Source organism: Theropithecus gelada, chromosome 6, assembly GCF_003255815.1.
Source record: "Theropithecus gelada isolate Dixy chromosome 6, Tgel_1.0, whole genome shotgun sequence".
Classification (NCBI taxonomy): Eukaryota; Metazoa; Chordata; class Mammalia; order Primates; family Cercopithecidae; genus Theropithecus; species Theropithecus gelada.
In genome coordinates this window covers 86,971,914-86,987,900 of record NC_037673.1, presented here as the reverse complement: position 1 = coordinate 86,987,900, position 15,987 = coordinate 86,971,914, and positions in this window count along the sequence as shown.

The following is a 15,987-nucleotide window of genomic DNA, read 5'->3' as shown; positions in this document are numbered from 1 at the left end:
AAGAGTAAAACCAAATCTAATTTCTATAATCTTATGATACTGCAATTCTTAGTCTATACTAAGGAAATATGGGAGGGAGGGTTAAATAAGATATAACTTTATGTACTTCTGACATATTTGTAACATGTTGACTTTTCAGGGGAAAAAAAAGTATCTTTCCTAATTATCTTATTTTATCTTTCTAAATGGTAGAGAACTTTAAGGGAAATGATAAAAGTACCCGATTTGTTCCTACCTTCCAAATCCATGAACTATTTCCTGAAACCTTACTGATGGGCTCTCATGCGGAACATTTCCCATCAGTAGCTAGAAATTACCTTTCAGAACCTCCAACGTGCTTCAGAATCTTAGGATGAATAATTAATGCAACTGCACTCACAGACCTTTGTAATGAGCACATATTTTATAAGTAAATAACTAATGTCCAATACCAAATGAATACCAATGGAATAGAGATTTCTGGGAAGTAGACTTGGTGTTTTATGTGAAGCCAGAAACTGACACCAATAGGCTAATATCCACAAACTTCCACTTTTATTAGTTGGTTTTTAGACCCATTTACTGAGTGGGTCAGCTTAGTTCTCATATGGGCAAATGAATATTGTTTGTGGCTCATGAAAGAGAATGGAATTGGCTATACCACGTAACCACAGGAAGTCACAAATAATGTTAACTGATCAGCTGGCCATAAATTTATTTTTTTAACTGTTGAATTATGCATTCAATATTCTGCACCTGAAAGCAGTTTTCCTTTCCTTTCCTGTATTTGTGTATTTGTGTCAGTTTTCTACTTTGTGGATCATTTTTACATTCACAGCGGATACTACATGAATCACAAGCTTACGCAGACATATACACATATGTATATAAAAAATTGTACAGCCTCACATGCCTGCATGACTGTTAAACATTTTTTCACTTAATTTAATATTTTTTAAAAGTCAGACTTCGTAGATTCTAATTTAAAGGTCTTGTGTTGCATAAAAGTACATAGCTAAGGAAGTACTTATAGAATTGACCACTTTCTCTGGTAACTACCAAGGCAACCATACTTTCTGCATTACTCTGTTCTCACAAGATTAGTTTTGCTGATCATCTCTAGATTGTTTTCAAGTGAAACTATTTCAAGTACTCATGGGTGTTAATTTTTTCCCTTAGGAAATCCAAATTATGTCTCATTTTCTATTTGCTTTGAGAGTCTGAAGTGAAGAGAAGGAACTCCGACTTTGTTATGATATTCTGTAACCATTTTACAGAAAATATCTGTGAAGTGTGTTGGCCTAAGGCAAAGGAAGGCTATTAGTGAATGTAAAGAGTGTAGCAGAAGGGCTAAAGAAACCGGAAGCAGTGAGGTCAGAGGGGTCTGAGCTCAGCTCCGCACAGCTGCTGAGAGAGCAGGGAGAGCTAACCTGACTTCCCTGCACCACAGGTTTTTCGTGTGTAAATGGGAATAAGGATGTCTCTTGAAGCTTTTATTCAAATTAAATTAGAGTATTTAAAGTGCATGACACATAGTAAAGAATCAATAAACATTAGTTCCCTTCGCATCCTCTCCCCTTCCCTTGTCCAGTTACAAGTATCACATCTGAAACTCTGGAATTTTGAAAAAAATAGACAAATGAAACTGCATCAAATTGAAAAGCTTCTGCATGGCAAAAGAAGTGACCAACAGAGTAAAGAGACAATCTGCAGAATGTGACAAAATATTTGCAAGTCATGCATCTCATAAGGAGCTAATATTAAAAATATATAATGAACTTAAACAACTCAATAGCAAGAAAACAAATAACCTGATTTTTAGAATGGGGGGAAAAAAACAAAACCTGAGCAGCCATTTCTCTAAAGACATCCAAACAGTGAACAAGTACATGAAAACATTCAACACATCACTAATCATCAGGGAAATGTAAATAAAAACTACAATGAGCTATCACCTTACACCAGGATGGTTATTATAAAAAAGACAAAAGGTAAGTGTTGGCAAGTATGTAGAGAAAAGGGAATATTTGTACACTTTGTGGGAATGTAAATTAGTATATCCATTATGGAAAACAGTATGGGGTGTCCATAAAAATAAAAAAATAATTAGCATGTGCTCAAACACTTCCACTTCTGGGTATTTATCCAAAAGAATTGAAATCAGGATCTGGAATAGACATTTGCACTCCTGTGCTCGTTGCAGCATTATTCACAATAATCAAGATATAGAATCAACTTAATCAACAGATGAATGGGTAACAAAAATGTGATAAATGTACACAAGGGACTACTATTCTGCCTTAAAAAAGAAAAAACCTGTCATTTGTAACAACATGGATGAACCTAGAGGCCATTAAGCTAAGTGAAATAAGACAGACACAGAAAGAAAAATATCACATGATCTCACTTATATGCGGAATCTAAAAGAGTTGAACTCATAGAAGCAAATAGTAGAATGATGATTGCTAGGGGATGGGGACTGTAGCAGGGAGACATTGGTCAAAGGACACAAAATTTCAGTTAGAAAGGAAGAATAAGTTCAAGACATCTACTGTAAAACGTGGTGATACGTTAATAACAGTGAATTCTGTCGTGCAAGATCTGAATATTAAGGCAATCATGTAGTGTCTCCCTGATTTTCCTTCTGTCTGTATTTTCCCTTAATGGCATTGACCACAACTGTAATTAATTACTCTTATAACTATCTGTTTAATGCATGGTGCCTCCACTAAGCTGTGACTTCACAAGGACAATGACCATTTCTGTCTTCCATAATTGCATCCCCAGAACCTGGCGCAGGAAGTGCTTAAAGAATGCTCATTGAATGGATGAAGATGCAAGCCTTTTTTGCTAAATGCTCTAAGATCAACTGCCTTTTATTTGAATCATGGATAGTCATTACTGGTACATTTCACCATGAAATACACAATTAAATGTAATAATAAAACGTCAAGAAAAAAACAACACAAGTTTTTACCAATACATAATCAAAATAAAGTTCAACATTTCCATGTGTTCCAGATAGAATGCCTTCAAATGGTTTATCGCATCAAATAACATTGTTGGTCACTTTCAAAAAGTATACTGATTCTACTGCAATTATTCTACAGCTACTTGTGTGTGTAGGTTTTGCTGAAAAGATCAATTGGTAACGATCTTTCTATGGAAGAACATAAACATCATTCTTTGATTTGTTGCTAGAGAGAGCTGTTATTTGCAGAGCCTAAGGCTGCTTAAGTCTTTACTTTAAACTCAAGGTTTACCTGAAACCTTTACGAAAGGAGAGGGAAAACATTTATGATTGTTCCATTCAGTGAGTTGTCCGCTACTGACATTACTTATATTAAACCAATTTTAATCCATTAAAAGTTGTTTCAAAGACTATGACTGGGATTCTCTCAAAAAAATCAAATAAGTAAAATACTGATTACCACAGAGACCACAGCACATGTGCATTTTATTTCTAGTGCAATTTAAGTGAAAATGCTAAAATTGTAAGGGAAACCTGTCCATTTTGCAAAGTTGGAAAAAGAATAAACTGCTTGAAAAACTTTGATACATGTAAAGAAATTACATGCAGAGATGTTTGTTAGAATAGCAATGGTGAAAACTGCTAAATAAACGGAAATCACAGTAGTTAGACATACCAGAACCAGAAAATTAATTTAATATTAATGTTCACTTATAGGTTTAACTTTAAAATTCTTTTAAAGGTCTCTTATATGGTAGTTCTTTACAACATGTCAGACATTCTGCTAAGCGTCTTAGATAACTTTTTAAAATTTAACTCCCAATTTTAAAAATGATCCTACAATGTAAGAATAATGACGTTTATTCTATAAAGAAATTAGGCCCTGTTAACAAGCAAAATCACTAGGATCTTAAATTTCTTTCTTTTCAAAATTCTAATTATTAATTGTTATGCTATATTGGCTGTACAACTTTATTAGTTAGACAATTCCAAAGTGAGAAGCATTTCATCAAGAAAACAATTTTGAAAGCCCAAGTTCAAAAACTTCTGCTTATGAGTCAGGTAAATCTGTAATTTAAAATCTGAACACAGAGAATCTAAGTAGTGCCAGCAAATATTTTTGTCACACTTGCCTTCTACAGTCCCTCTAGAGTGATTCAACAACCACTGCAAGCATACTGGCAGAGACTAGGGGAGGTCTCTGAGGTCCCTATTTCTATCCACATCTCCAAGGAGACCATGATTGAAAATCCCTTCTCCTAAAAGGCAGATGACAGCCAAGGGAAAAATTACAAAGAAAAGAAACAGCTTCTACTCCAAGGCAGAGATCTCAAATTTGTTGGCTTTTCTACAGAATACAGTTAGTAAAAGTCAACAGAATCCATTCATCCACTGAACAGTGAGAGAAAATTCCTCCTAGGCACTTGCTATGTGGAGTCCTTGGGCCAGCAGCACAGTCCCACCGGCCCCAGTTGTCCTAGAAGACAGCTAGCTGCTTGACAAAACTAAATTGCTTCCAGTCTCTGTGACAAGAGAACTAACTTTGGACCCTAAAAATCTCAGACCAGAGAATCTTCTTCCCAGCAAGTGTGAGAAGAATGAGAGTTAGCCAAGTCTTATTACTAGCCTGAGAGAGTAGGAAGTGGTCGTACAAACTGATAAATGAAAAAGAGCCAATACAAAAGTGGGCAATTTTAGGAAGCACATATTCCAACTATAAACAAACAAATGAAATGGTGTATGATCTCACTAATAGTCAGGGAAATTAAAATTTAAAAAACATGAGATGCCACTTGTCAAAATGCCAAGTTAAAAATATTAATGCGTGCTGCCAAGAATGTAGAAAAACTACTACTTTCTATGCAATGGAGACCATATAAAATGCTAAAAGTTCTTAGAAAATAATCTAGTAGTATCTATTAGAAGTGAAATTTCAAATATTCTTAAAAGCAGAAATTCCACTTTAGGAAACATATTGGACAATAATACAAGCATCAGAATATAGGAATATAGGTACAAGGATACTTTTGTGTTAAAAGAAAACTGAAATCACCTTGAATATCATCTATAGAGATATGATTAAACATGCTATAGTACGTCCATTTCATGCAATATAAACCAGCCACTAAAAGGAAGGTTTTAACTTTATTAATCTGGAAGTCTATGAAAAAAGCAAAGTGATGATAACATGTACAGTAATATTTTCTTATTTAAAAACCCAGGTAAGTGTATACATGTTTGATACATTGGCACAGATATGAAGAAAGATGCAGAATATCACACATTGTACTATTAATGTAGTTGATTTCAGGGGAGATAGCAATAGACACATACGTGGAAATCATTGTCTTTTCCTTTACATATCTCTAGATTTTTTTAACTGGCACCAATGGGATATTATTTTGGAATTTTTTTAATTCAAAGAAAAAAGTATTAGATGAAATAACTGACAATATAACACTGATCTGACTTTATATGAATTTAAGTAATATTTAATTTCCAATGTTTCATATTTAAAATAACTACATCAAAATATATTAAATGGATTGCTATATTTCTATGATGAAAATGAAATATATCAATCATGTCCATATATGCATAATTTCTAGCCACACACTTTTTTGAATAAATGCTAAGGTTTATGCTATATTCTTTCAGAGTCATTTTCATCATCTCCACTTTTTAAAAAAGTTAGTTAAATGGCAATAAAACAAAATAAATCAATTCTGAATCTAGAATTTGTGTTTGTACTCTCTAAAATCTATTGCTTTAACTTAATTTTGATGACCTGTAGGAGAAATAGCCTTAAACATTAAAATGAAGTATTACTTTCATTTTATTTTGTTCCAAAAGGTTTATTTTCTCCTCAACACTCTAAGTAGAGGGTTTCAATTGTTAGAAAGAATTGTTGGATCATTTTTAAGCTTTTGGAGATAATATTGTTTCTAGTTATTTTTAAGAAGGCTGAAATAGGAGAGCAGTCCTGGAGTATCAGGCCAGACACTAATTTGAATACGCTAATTAGAGAGAAACAATAAGCCCTCAATGAAATGTTTCCTCTGTGCTTTGAAGTGTTCAGGTTTCCTGGGTTAAGGACACTTGACATATCTGCAAACAAATGTATGGGAATCATATCCAGACACCTATTGTAAGTCTAGAAAAAAAAGAAAAAAATATTCAACATATCAGGGTCTTCATTCATTCTACCCTTCAACCATTTTCAATTTACTTGAAACCATTTTAAATGAAACCTACCTATTTCATTCCCAGGAAATTAGTTTCAAAAAAAATTGATAGATTTTCTATAGAACAAATTATTTAATGTTTCACTTGTTTCTACTACTGATTGTTTCTCATTACATATTAACTAAATTTCTGCTTCTTAAATTTTTTTTTCTGATGATAACTTCCCCCATTCGATTGCCTCAGCACCTGTTTGGCCTGCTCTAACATTCTGATTCAAAAGCTGTACTCTCAAGTTAAAATGCTCTCTACCCTATGCTCTCTATTTTAATTACCAGGATTTCCACATACTCCATGAGCTAGAAACTTTTGGATCATCATTGTCTTTCTTTCTTCCCTATCACCCACATTAAAACCCATTTATGCCTAGTATTCCATTATTGGAATGCTAAGCATGTGGGAGTTACTGCTCAAGGTCATCACCAAGGCCTGATTTCAAAATTCAAAAAATTGCAACCTCAGGCATAAATGGGTTAATGGATTACCATGTCCTGCGTATCATTTGAATTGGTCTCTTTTATTTCTCTGTCCACTAATATTACCTTGGTTTCGGTCACTATCACACCTCACCTAAGTTAATGATGACTTTACTATTCTCCCTATTTGAGTTGCTTTTTATTATTGTTTATTTTCAATTCTGCCAAGTTTGCATCTAAAAAATTAATCTGATTACATCTAAATGATATTTCAACACGTTTAAGACTCAATGGTCAGCCAGGCATGGTGGCTCACTCCTGTAATCCTAGCATTTTGGGAAGCCAAGGTGGGCGGATCAACTGAGGTCAGGAGTTCGAGACCAGCCTGGCCAACATGGTAAAACCCCGACTCTACAAAAAATACAAAAATTAGCCAGGTGTGGTGGTGGGCACCTGTAATCCTAACTACTCGGGAGGCTGAGGCAGGAGAATTGCTTGAACCTGGTGGGCGGAGGTTGCAGTGAGTGGAGATCGCATCATTCCACTCCAGCTTGGGCAACAAGAGCAAAACTCCACCTCAGAAAAAAAAAAATTCAGTGTTCATGTATATTCATTCGTTGATTCATTCATCAGTATTTTTAAGCATCAACTAGTTGCTGATTACCTAAGTACATAAAGGTAAGACACCATCTCTTTGCTAATTCACATGGCTCCCTGAGTTTTTTCATTAGCATCTCAGGCATACAAAGCAATAATATTCTTCTTTCCCAAGGCTGAAACTTAAAAACATTAAATTCAGTTATCTGCTTTTCTATTTTAAACCAAATTTTACTATGTTCTTTCTTATTCCTGCAAAATCATTTTAATATAGGACCTTCAGGTTAATGCCTAATGAGCATATATTCTGTTTTAACTTAACAATTATTACTAGAAATTGAAATGTGTGTTTCTGTGTGTGTTTTATATATTAGTATACAGACATATATATACACATCTACATTATAATGTGTGAGATGGGGATACGTATTTACATGTATGTTTGACATAAAATACTTCATTTGGCTGGGTGCAGTGGCCCATGCCTGTAACCCCAGCACTTTGGGAGGCCAAAGCAGGTGGATCACCTGAGCTCAGGAGTTTGAGACCAACCTAGGCAACATGGCAAAACCCCATCTCCACCAAAAATACAAAAAATTTGCCAAGCCTGGTGGCATGCGCCTGTGGTCCCAGCTACTTGGGAGGTTAAGACGGAAGTATCGTTTCAGCCTGGGAGGTAGAGGTTACAGTGAACTGAGATCTTCCCACTGCACCTCAGTGTGGGTGACGAAGTGAGACTCCGTCTCAAAACAAACAAACAAACAAAAAATAAAATACTCTATTTGAATAGGAGACAGGGACAGAGTTTATATTGTTTCTGAAATTAATGAGCCTGACTGGTGTTCTCAGCTGGGCAGAAGGGCTTAAAGATTTTTATAAAGGCGGGACTAAAGAATAACTATAAGAAGAGTCAAATAATCATCAGAGAAAATCTTCAAATGTCTTTAAGTGCCACACTCTAAAGCACAAAAGAAAAAAATTTGATCCAGAAAAAACACCTGTAAGTAGAATGACCTTATTCCTTTGGTTCTACCAGAATAAGTTGCGTTGACTTGCTGGATTGAGTTGTGTTATTGGATATGTAAGCACTGCAGAATATCTAGAACTATGCTTGTTGCCTTAGTTTAATAGGTAGAGTACAATTTCTTAAGTAAGATGCCTTTGTCCGCATCCGAGCCCCATCATTGTCCAGGAGTAAGACCTTGGCCAGGTCAGTAAGACCTCTTAATCCGGTGCTCTCTCATCTGCAAAATGGGAATATTGACTGTGCCTACTGCACAGAATCGTATTAGAATGAGTGGTAGGCAGAATAACAACCTCTCTCCCAAAGATGTCCACATCTTAATCTCTGGAACATGTGACTCTGTTACCCCATATAGCAAAGGGACTTTGCAGATGTGATTATGTTAAGGACCTTGAGATGGAGAGGGTATTTTGAACGAGAAACTAAATGCAAAATGCGTAGCACAATATCCCTGATACAATGAAGTACTCAATAACTGTTCACATGGTAATGATGGATGATGATGATGCATGTCTATTTTGGTTCCGATAATTTCCAAAAATTTTGACTGTTGAAATTAAGTTGTACAAAAATTCCAATATTTAATCATTTTACCTACAAAAATGATCATATCATACAGCTCAACCTAATATTTCTAAGTCTACTACTGGTTCACAGAAATAAAAACACCAGAGGAAGATGTCTGTGCCCTCAAAGTTCATCTTAGCAGTACCTCTTCAATTCTAACACCTCATGAAACCGTTGTAAGGATTAAATGAAATAACATACGTAAAGTAGTAACAGGAGTATTTATAGTAAGCCTGAATACAAGTTAGCCATTATTATCCTCTTCAACCTGAGTTCCAGAAGAGCAGGAACTTCCTGTTTAATTCACTGCTGAAACTTTTGCTCCCTCAACAGCACATGGCACATTTTCAAATAAATTACTTGCAAAAAGGATTTGGACCCAAAAAAAGTCTTCCAAGTTTCTCATAGCACCGATCCAATATGCCTTTTTCTTAGAATTGTCATGTATTGAAAACAAAATTTTTTGTTGGATTAAAAACTATCACTTGGGTCTTCTTTTGTCAAATATTCTGTTTCTCTTCTGTTGCATGATTGTTCTCCATCTGTAGCTTACTCGTTATCGGTATTTTTTGTAGCACCTAACTTTGAGGGCTTACGAGAAAGTTGTTTTCAGACTACCTGATACAAGCAATGATATCTTTTAACAAAGGTGTCTTCTTTCTGCCTCCCTCCTGGGGGAATGAAATACAGTAATCCACATCTGCTTTGTTCATAGCAAGCAGTGTGAGACTGAAGTAAAAATTCAAAGTTACCAAAAATAATGGCAAGTGTTATTGCCTACCAAATATACCTGTGCTTCCCCACATTTTCCTGCCTCCTTTTTATTAGGTAAAGACCCGTGACCAATTAGTATGGTCTAAGAGAAACAATGGTATGTGCTCCTTCCTGCCCAAAACATTTAAAAGCCTATGTGTGAGCCTCCAACTCCCTGCCCTAGTCAAAGAAGCCATGTGCTTCAGACAGTTCATTCATAGGAAGCAGAGCCTCCTATAGCCTATATTCCTTCAAGGATATGAAAAGCAAAGCCCCACACACCCATGTTAGACTTATAGCACAAAGGAGAAATAAACTCTGTGTATGTCTTAAGCCACTGAAATATTGGAATTGTTTGTTACTGAAGTTCAGCTTCTCTTACCTTGACCAATAAAAAGAAAAAAAAATGTATCTAATAATTTAGTGATCCTGGTCTGATCATAGACATAACATATTTATTTATCCTTACCTTTCTAAAAAACAATTATTTTTAAAATAACTTTTAAAACTTAGTTTGGAGAGAATATCAGGGACATAATAAAATAGCAGCAAGAAAAGGAACTAAAGCATTGAATATGATAAATGGAAGAACAGCCATCAGAAATACAGTTAGACAAAAATTGAGATTTATGCTACTAGTTCATAACACGCATAGAAAGAAAAGCAATATTCTAGGTTTCATAATGCCAGGGAACAGACACCCTGTTCAACATTAATGGATATTGTATGTTATTATGCACTATTATTGCTTGTATTAGAATTCTAGACAGATGTTCACCAGCTGACAACATAACTCTTCGAGAATTTCAAATAGAGAGAGACCATCTGAGATATAAGACTGTGAAATAACATTCTACATCCGTGGGTCTCAAACTTCAGTGTGATTAAGAATCACCTAGGGATTTGGTGGGAAATGCAGATTCTCGAGAGCTGCCTCTGGTCATTCTGGTACCCTGTGCTTAGGGAGATGCCCATAAACTGGCAATTTTAGCAAGCATCCCTGCTGATTCTGATGCAAATGGTGCATGTACCCATACTTAAAAGTATCCTTTACTAGGAACAAGTTAGTAACTGGCTCTAACATAAATGTAAAACACCCTCCCACACATACTCCAATGATTGCTTTTCCCTACACATTTGTTTTATCAGGGTTAATTTCAATATAATATTGGAGGTTTTTCTCCCTCTTAAGAGAGTGTATATGTGTATGTGTGTGTGTGTGTGTGTGTATGTGTGTGAGATATCTAAATAACTCAGTAGTTTAAATGTGTACTTGGTTGAAAATAATCAAAAATATTTCTGTATAACTATGTATTCTATAAGAATGTGTTCTTTTCATTTTTACCATCAGTGATGTCATATCTGAAACACAGGTTTCTTATTACCGTTTTAATTAGAACAATCTACAAGGATTGTTAAAAGAATTAAATGAGATATTATATGTAGTTAGAAGAGTGCTTAGAATATAGTGAGCCTCAATAATGTCAGATATTATTAACCACTAGAACATAAGTTCCATGAGAACAGAAACTTCGTATGTTTTACTCATTGCTATAACTTTTGCTCCAACACATAGAAGATACTTGATAAATGTTTGCTGAATAATGGATGGATGATGCACAGATGAGCAGAAAATGGTTTTATTACTGTCATCTTCTAAGGTTCAACCATTCAACAGCCCAAGGGTTTACCCTCACACCTGGTCAGATTAAGTTTCACTGTCTGTCTTCCCTTCCTTGCTCTCATCCCCATATCCTCAACACCCTTAGCTCAGGCATTTAGTCCTACTTATCCATAATTCTAAAAGGTCCATGTTTCAGAGTGGCCTCCATTCAGAGTTCCCTGAAATGAACTCTGTTATTGCTTGACCGCAAGATGTTGCTCAGTGGTACAGGATCTGTGCACATGAGGCTGAGAACTAGTGAGTCCATCCCTATGCCAGGAATCCAGGAGGTCATATAATCACTGTATTCCAGCTACTGAGTGGAATTCAACAGTCTCCAGTGGAAAACATAAAATTTATAAACTTGTATTTGGGCAGCACACAAGATGCTCCTTAGACCATGAGAGAACAGCAACCTGGCCAAGTAAGAGGCTGCCACATCCCAATCTGACATCAGAGTGTATCCACAAATATTTCTGTGCTAATAAGGGAATAATAACGTTGTGAGGAAAAGAAAATATCAGCCTAAATCTCTTTCAATCTCCTAAGGATGCCAGGCAGCTGGATATTTTTAAAAATGGTAAAAAAAAAAAAAAAAAAATGTAAAGCCTTCAAAAATCATATCAACTGCATACTATCAAATATTACACCACATTGTTCTGACAAACTTTGACTTGCAATACAAGTTACAACACATCTGCTAGTAATTATTACGATGATTTTATTCCCTAATTTTGAATAATGGTTGTGTTCCTACATCTTAAACCACACAGACATACATTGTACATGACATTAATGTTACATTTGTTTCTCATTATACACGTTTCTCATTAACAACTAATTAGTCTTGATTTTTCTCCTTAAATTATGTACTATTAAAAGAAATAGACCTTAAAAAATGTCAACAGCAGTCAAAGTCAATCTTAAAGAAACAAACAGTTCTGGCCTATAGTTAACCTTACAAGCAAGAGGAAAAATTGACCACTCAAATTCCATGTTTAAATTAACCCCAAAAAAAGTGTGAAAAAAGTATGCTTTGTACAGCATATATTTTTGTGAAGGAATAAAAAGAGATTAGGTGCACTGCAGTTGGAATAAAACTGGATTATATTAGATTTGCGCCACCAATATGTTTTATCCCTGCTTCCTCTCTTCAGAGTTAGAGACCTGAATGATGTATGTTTCTTGAACAAAAAAAAAAAAAATGGTTTCAATAAATCACACTGCATTTAAAAGGAAAAAAATGCTTAAAATGATATTTTTAAAATCTGAAAAATCAACTGCCAAACTAAAGCATCCTAATGATGTCAAACAATATGCTAGTACGATAAAACTGGAGGAAAATGTTTCATTTTCTTTTCTCTGTTATAAACTCAAAAATGTTTGACACCTGTTAGAAATAAAGGATGTAAAATGTATCCAGTCTTTAACGCCTATATTTGGCTGCACTGAATTTTAAAATATAAAAGAAACCTAATGATGCCATGTCTACTTCACTAATAATTTTAAATAAGTCTTAAAATTCCCCCCTCATTATTTGGCTAGAAGCAGAATACTTCTAATTGTTTACACGGCCTACAGCAATACTGCATCATGGGAAGAGATGCCTACAGTTGTAAGGCTTCCTGCAGTGTGAGAAGGTAGAAGTTCAACATGTCCCCAGTTTTACCCTGCCCATCAAGGGTTCAAAGTAAAACAGTCCTGACATTGACCTCTCAAAGACCCAACAGCTAAAATAGCCTTAACAAGGTATTAACACTGCAACATGCTTCATAAACTGTTACCAGCTGGAACATGGGCCAGGGAGGTGAGGCATGAGGGACAGAGACTGATGAAAAGAAAAATACCAAACTATTTCACAGCTGAAAGAGACAGGGCGACAATAGAAAATTAAAGAATACAAAGTTACTGGAGTTTTTCTGTAGAATTGTTTCACTGGGGACAAAGTCTAATATAGAACAGAGATGAAGTAATACATTGCTACTCAAACCATTGGAGCTATTTTATACCTTCTCTTTCATTGCATTCATTGTGTTTCAATTTGGATTTGGAAAAATGCAGGGTTCTTACTGTTTTCTGTTGGCTAAAAAAAAAAAAAAAAAAAAAAAGGAGACTTCTTGCTTTAAGAATATTATTCCCCAAAGGTTTTAAGAGAGGGAGGAAGAGGAGAAGAAAAAAACCACCATTTGAACCCCTAAGAAAATAAAGTAGTCCTAATTCTAACAATGACCTAAATCTGTGTTTCTCAAGCTGTAATGTGCATAAAAATTACCTGGAGAGCTTGCTAAACTGCAGTTCTGATTCAGTGGGTCTGAGATGGTGCCTGAGATTCTATATTTCTAAAAAGGCCCCTGGTGATGCTGACACTGCTGGTCCACAAAACCACACTTTGAGTAGCAATGACCTAGATTCCACTGCAAATCAGCAGAAGATCCTAGCAGATGGAGCCTTTCAAAAAGAAATTGTTAATTGGTCTGTTCTACTCTTAGGTGTTTAAGGTGGCTTAACTTTGTAATTTCTCAGTTTCTCTTTTGCATACTCTGGGCCATGTTTTCTTCATGTTTCTTAGCCACATTCCATGGGAACCATGGAGTATTTCATAATTGGTATTTGATTATTGTTTCCCTTCTGTCCTATATATCATATATAGGTTATTTGATTATTGATGAAGCATTAGAAACTTACCTCCTCCTAACAAACTGGAAGAAGGCAATTTCAGGCTGACTGATCAGATCACTCCCCTAACGGTACCAGAAAATAATTGAATGAAATTGGGTAGTTACAGTAAAAAATTGAGGAACTGTGAGAAATGGGATGAGACAAAGGCTATGTCCATATGAATCCAAACATCCAGTCTTTTCACCAGGAATAAACACCAACCCAAATAAGTATTTGATAGGAAGTAGTAAAAACTAGTAACTGGTCAACTAAACTGGTTTCTCAACCAGTTACTTGGTGCCATGTGGTCACAAAAATTATGAGAAAGAGAGGTTGGGGGAAATAAGCTATTATTATTTTCATGTTCTTTATTGTTAACAAAGATAAAGAGCTAATAGAGGCTATTCTGGAAAAAAGCTGGTAAGAAAAGTATAGGACTTCATTAGAAACTAAATTTAGAAGAGCTAAAAAGGTAAGGAAAAGCAAAAAGTAAGGCATGCAAGCAACAGATAAAATGGAAAGGCTCCTTGCAATGGAAAGGCTTTATCAGAGAGCCAGGGCTGTGGAGAGCAGAGAGGATCTGGGAAAAGGAAGGAGGCGAAGAAGTCACAGGTCAGGACAGAGACACAACATGACAAAACCATTGGAATGAAGGAAATAGTTGTAAAGTTACATTAACATTCTAAAATATCAAAAAGTGAAACCAGAATTCCAAAATTCAGAATATTTTATCCACAGTAAAATCTACATAATAATGCAAGGACTATAATAGGAAGGAAAAAGATTTTTTCCTTTTGAGAACTCTTCATCACATAATTTAGGCAATAAAATTCTGTGGATTTTAACAAAGCAACATATCTTTGAATAAAATGGCATTCATAAAGATAGCTGAGCTTCCTTCTATTAAACTCAGTGAGACCATAAAATAAAAAGAATATCTCACCAACACCTTATCACCATGAAGATATACTGTTCTCATAAATGTGAACAGCAGTAGTCACAGGACACTGTCTTATGTCTGCTTTCTTTTTATTAAAACTACAATTTAAAATACTATCACAAATGGACAACTAAAGTCTACATCTAAAGCTGTGGCTACTTTTGAGTGAATTAGTACATTGTCAATCCAAAACTAAAAATATTAACTCTAAATAGATTTACTGGAAGTTACCTTATTTTTCTAGAAGTGATACAATCTGCAAAAGGAAACACGGTAGAATAAGAGATCTATTTAGGATAAAAGGACTCCATTTTTTAACTCCCCCCAACCACCACCATCATCATGTATCTCTTCATCTTTTCCTCTTAATCCACTTTTTCACTAAAAAAAAAAAAAAAAAAAAAAAAAAAAAAAAAAAAATTCTGAGAAGAGAGGACTGGGAAGGAGGTACGGCAACGGTAATTTAACTTTAGTCTTACAGTGACATCTAGTGGTGATAAACGGTTATACTAGCGAATGTGTTCCTATTTAGCATAAAAATAGAAATTGCTCCATTAAAAATGATAAGTTATTTCAATGAGGATCTTCCGTCTCTGTGTAAGCATGGGAAGATCTTTCCTGATTGCTTCTACCACTCTGTGTGTTCCTTAGGTGATTTGCTTTTATACTGTTTAACACCCATTTGCTGGCTTGTTTGTCTTGCCTGCATAAGGTGAAAAGATACAAGATCAAGGCTTGTATTTGCTGTACTCAGGTTCTTTACCCATTCCTTATGCTATAAGTTAATACAGGTGATTCAAAATAATCATTCAGGCCGACCGCGGTGGCTTATGCCTGTAATCCCAACAGTTTAGGAAGCCGAGGCGGGCAGATCACCTGGGGTCAGGAGTTGACGATCAGCCTGCCCACATGGCAAAACCCCATCTCTACTAAAAACACAAAAATTAGCTAGGCGTGGTGGGGTGCACCTGTAGTCCCAGCTACCTGGGAAGCTGAGGCAGGAGAATCGCTTGAACCCAGGAGGCAGAGTTTGCTGTGAGCCAAGGTCGTGCCACTGCACTCCAGCCTGGGCAATGGAGCCAGACTCTGTCTCAAAAAAACTAAAAAATGGTTTTTTAAAAAATATTGTTCAGCATGTGAGCAAATATTTTAATACACACAAAACCAGCTTAATAG